This window comes from Athene cunicularia (genome assembly GCF_003259725.1).
Source record: "Athene cunicularia isolate RWA chromosome 9 unlocalized genomic scaffold, athCun1 chr9_part1, whole genome shotgun sequence".
NCBI classification, from domain to species: domain Eukaryota; kingdom Metazoa; phylum Chordata; class Aves; order Strigiformes; family Strigidae; genus Athene; species Athene cunicularia.
Window position 1 is genome coordinate 10,771,674 of NW_020799110.1, and position 5,330 is coordinate 10,777,003.

The following is a 5,330-nucleotide window of genomic DNA, read 5'->3' on the forward strand; positions in this document are numbered from 1 at the left end:
GGAGCGCAGCCCCGGGGAGCGGCGCAGCGCCTGCCGGGGCCGGCCGAGCACAACGGCGCGACCCGGGGTGGGTGCAGGGGCCGGGGCAGCTTCAGGAGCGGTTCCTGGGCTCCTCGTTGCCCCCCAGCCTTGCGCCCTGTCCGCCAGCACCTGGGTGGGGAAGATCCGCCATTGCCAGGTGGATCTTCCTCAGGCAGAGCTGTGGGAGCAAGTCGCTGGCGCGGGCCGCACCAGCAGTGCCTGCACCTCGGGAGCGGGGGAGAGGCTTTTCTCCAGCATCCCCTGAGGAGGGAGAGGATGAAGAGCGGAGCAGCGCTCCTCGCCATTGCAGGGCGCAGCCAGGACCCAGCAGAGGCGAGGACACGGCCTGAATTTCACATACATACGTGTTTCCCAGATGACCTTGGGGTGTGTGCAATACTTTGATGCAATTCCAGGGATTTCCGGTTTAGGAAAAAGTTATACTTGATACACTTCCTTGCTGTGATGTGCTCATGCTGCATTTCCAGATGTCCAGCCACTGTTTCTGCAAAGGCCAGCCTTGCTGTGAACCAGCCCTTCAGCACTCACCTTCCACCAAGAAGTAACCCCCACAACACCCTAAGGGACCTCTTAGAGCCCACCCATGGACAGTTCCAGAGAGGAAAGAAGACATGGTTTCTGCGGGTGGGGTAGTATTTGTCTTCTGCCCCAGCTTGATGAAACGGCCCCAGTTTGAGTGGTGCAGGTGATGGTGTCTGGCTGTGCCCTCTGCTCAGACACGGTCAATTTTGTGGATCCTGATCCCCGTGGCCACTCCTGCCCCAGACCAGCTCTGCCCTCATGCAGGTCTGGGGGTCCCTCCTAACATGCTTCAGTACTGGCCTGGCCCTCAGAAGGGGATCAGCTACATAGAGTCCTCAGCACCAAGAGCGTGCCCTCAGCTGAATCCCTCCTCTGCTGATAGTCACAGTGCTGCAGTCCTTCTTGCCTGGGACAGCTCACACAGCACTGTTGCCTGCTCGGTTTTCAGAAAGAAAACTGTGTGATAACCCCTGCATTCAAAACCAGCAAAACAGGCTGAGATATTTCCCCAGGGAGGTGCTAGCAGGATGGCAGCAGGAGGTCAGTGGAGAGCCCAGAGCCTGGCGGCGGGCGGGGCCACACCCGCACTGGGTGCTGCACCCCACTGTCACACTTCTGCCCCTCTCCACGTCAGTCGTTCACAGCCCCTGCTCTGTCACCTCACCAGCCTCTCTTGGATTCTTGTGGTCCCTTGCTCCCCGTAAACTGACCCACTGTGACACCCTGCTCCGGTCCTCTCTGCTCTCATCTGCTAGCAACTCTGCACCTACCCGCTGACTGGCCAGCCAGAGACTCAAGGTGCTGATACACGGTTCAGCTGCAAGCTTAGAAAGAAACACAGGGCACTTGCATTCCCACCTCCAAGGCAGGGCCCTTCCCCAGGTGGAAGGTGACACACACTTACCAGCCCAAGGCACACAGTATGGGCTTTCCATCCTGGTGACAGGGGAAGTTAAGGGAGGCATAACTCAGTAACAGACCTACAGTACCATCCCTGTGTCACCGGCAGCCTGTATAGCCCCTGTGGCAGTGCTGAGGGGTCTCCACTGGGTTGTGAATGGGAGAAGAGTGTAATATGCAACACACAACATCCTTTTTAATCAGTTGAATTGCAGGTTCAGGACTGAGTAGAAAACAGCTCTCCTCTGTCTCCTGAAGGACTCTGCAGCATTGGGTATTCCCTGAAATTTTCCTTACCAGTTAAAATGTTCAGGCATCACTTACGTGGTGCCATCTGCACCCAGTAACTTGTGACTGAGCCCTTGCTGTGCCGCACCTTGTGGCTGAGTTGTTTGACCTTAGCTAGTGGTTTGGAAAACAGCAGCAAGGATGGACACAGTGAGAAAATAGAAATGAGCTGCTCTAGGGAAATAAATCATCCCCATCCTTTTCAAAAATAGGTATCCGCATACCCTTGGGAATCCTGTTGCCTTGGCAAAGAAGCTAACCCCGGAACAAAAGCTCCCAGATGGTTTCAGCCCAGGGGTTACAGCTTGAGGAATGATCGAAGAGGTGGATTTGTCATTGCCTGAGGGCAGGACAGCATCTTCCTTCCTGCCTGCATAGCACTAAGTGCATAAACAGCACCCGAAATCAGGTCTGATCCAGCCTGCACAGCCACTGTCCATGTCAAGACTGGACACATAGAGCTCGACAGGAGAATCAGCAGATTATCTGCCTAATTACATCCTGTTCTCTCTAAATGAGGCGAGTTTCCAGGATGTTGCCCTGGTAAATTGGCAGGAGCAGGGGAAGACAAATCAAGGTAATTGCTAATGAAATGAACTCAAAATCAGCCTGATAAATATTCCTCAGGCTTTGCAGACACATTTCCCTTTGGTTTCATGGGGGACTTGCAGGCCGGTAGCACTCAGGACAAACATTTTCTAAAAGCAATTCAGGAGAGCTTTTAAAATCGAAATTAGCTCATAAAAATTGAAATGAGACTGGACTGGGTTAGACCGAAGGTCCATCAAGCCCAGTATACCACACTGGCTGAGCAGGGGAGTGGGAAGACCCATAGACTGCTTTCTGGGGCATCCTCCCAGTCCCTGCTCCTGCACTTTTAATCCTTCTCTCTTTTCTGTTTGTTGTCCTCTCTGAGAATTCAGTTGCTTCCTGGCTTTTCCCTCTGTGTAGGTGATGGCCCATAAGGCATTGCTAAGCCTTGGCAGGCAACTTCAGATTTGGTCCTATTTTAGATAGCTTTGGGGCTCCACATTCATCAGGGCTAAATGAGACCTGTGTCAGGGGGTACCCAGGGTGGTAAGACCTGCAATGAGGAGGATCACAGGAGGTCTGCATGGAGGAACCATGTACCTAGCATGAGGCTAATTTCTCCTCACATGTCCTGCCTGGGGGCCAGCAGCTCTGATGCTCTTGGAGCACCCTTGGTGCCTCAGCAGAGCTGGGGTATGTGTGTCATCTCAACTCCAGGGCAGAGATGCACTTAGTGCCTAAATTCATCTCTTCCTGACCCATGCCACGCTGGCAGGGTGCCTGGTTTGTTTGGGACTATCCCCACACAGTGTCAGAGGTGATAGAGGCAGGCCATGAACCCTGGCACAGGGTGTCTGGGATCAGGGGGCTGTCCTGAGCTTACCCAGGATGGCTGATGCTCACTTGCCAGATGTAGAGAGGGATCTGGTGGCCCCAAACACCCTTGGAGGAGCTCCTGCCCCTGGGAGAAGGGGTAGGCAACAGCCAGGACATGCTTATGTTGTCCAGCCCTGCTGCATGCCTGAACAGCTCTGTGCCTGACACAGGGTTTACCTGAGCACTGAACCAAGTCCTGCAGGTGAAAACTGACCACAAGCAAGTCAGCAAACATGAAAGCTAGACAGACTCTGCATCCTGACCCTTCTGCCTCACTCCCCCCCGTGCCCTGGTCTCCAGCCAAGCTGATATCAAGGACACTGACTATTCCTCTGGTCTTTGCTCATTTGGGCCTCTCCTGTGCTTCTCTCAGCAGAGGGTTTCTGCCAGATGAACTGCAGAGCTTCCTCTGCTCTCAGCATCCTGTGGCTCCTGGGTTGGCAGCCTTGAGAAGGGGAGACAAAGGAACAAGGCCACCCTGTCTGTGTCCCCCTGGGTTTCCACCTGCCCTGGGGTACCTCTTGCAGAGCTTCCCAGTGGCCCTTTCCACCAGTGAAATGCTGGGAACAGCATCATTCACGTGCTAACAGGGAGGATTCATTACTGCTGCCCAAGCTCTGGGCTGCCACAGCTCCCTCTGGCTCAGCTGCCCCATGTTTTGCATTGTCCCTGTGACAGATGCGATGTGCAATGAGACAGACGGCGGCTGCACCAGCACCTGCCCAGCTGCCAAAATATGGAGATGGGGCTGGGGGTTCCTGTTACAAGGAGCAAAGTGTTTGTGGTGAGCAGAATGCAGCAGGGGTGTGCTGCTGGTGGATGCTCATCCCATGCTGCTGGGTACCGCAGAGGTACACCAGGCTGAGCAGGTTCCCCACGGGTGGCACAGGTCTCCCTGGAGGGACAAGGGACAGCAGAAGTGCCTCACTGCTTAGAGAAGGGGCATCCATGTGACAGTCTGGCTGCCACCGACTAGTCCTGCCTAGATCTCAGGAACCTGAAATGAGGGGAAAGGCAGGGAAAGCACATCCAAGTCCTAGAGTAAACTTGTCTCTAATTTACTTCTTCCCTGGTGCTTTGCCTGGTGTCAGGCTCTCCCCTCACAGACACAGACACAGACTGGGATATAGGCTATATCACCCTGGATATTTTAGCTGAGTTTCCAGCCCTTTACAAGCCTTGCTCCAGTTTCTCACCCGTGCAATGGTTTTACTCTCTCCCCATGGCCTCAGCAAGCAACAGCTACTTCTAGACTCCATAGGTAGCTCTTGGATGAAGTCTGTGTGATGGGATGCATCTTTCAGGGCGCTGCTTCCATCATCCCTCACCAGCCGCTCTCCCAAGGAGAAACACCAGCCTGAGTGATGGTGCTCACATCCAGCTAACAGACATGGTCTCGCCCAAATAACCACTAACCACAGTGCAGATGAAGGGGTATGGGTGTGCTGCTCTTCTGCTATTGCTGCTCACACTCTGGCTCCATCCTTTGCTGATACATCTCTTTAGACACTCCCAGGGAGTGATGAAGCTTTAAGCATGGCAGGCACAGGCTCCCCAGTCAGCTCAGGGAGGACAACCTGCCCCGGGGCATCAGCAGCAGCCATCTGAGCTTGACATGTGCTCCAGCCCCTGGATGGCAGGCCCTGAAGGCAACCACCCTGCATGACCCAGAACCCACTCAAGTCTGAGGAACAAAACACACTTCCCATTGGGGACGGTGCTGGAGCAGTCATGGGAGCCAGAGCTCCCAGTCACGCGGGGAACTGCCTGATCATAAACACCCAGGAGACCACTTTCTCCCTGAGCAAGGCTCGTGAGTCTGCAAACTTCCGCTGCCCTTTCTATGTTCCTTATTCGCATACAACTTTTTGCACCACTGCTACACGGGTAACACCTTCTTCCCTGGGGTCCCTGGCCTTCAAAGCCTATGTCAGTCCAGGGTTTACCCCCAGCTTTGCACTCCTGTTTGGCTATGCACTGAGCCTTGTGAAATGAGGTAGCAGCCTGTGAGCAGATCCTTTCTCCCAGCTTAGTGGTGCACAAGTAGGGAGGTAGCAGAGCTACCCCGTATTTTCCCAGCTAACCATTTGCTAGCTCTGATCCATGTAGATTCCTACAGCAGGAGAAGTCAGGAACAGCCCTTCCCAGGCTGAAAGGGTAGCCCAGAGAGG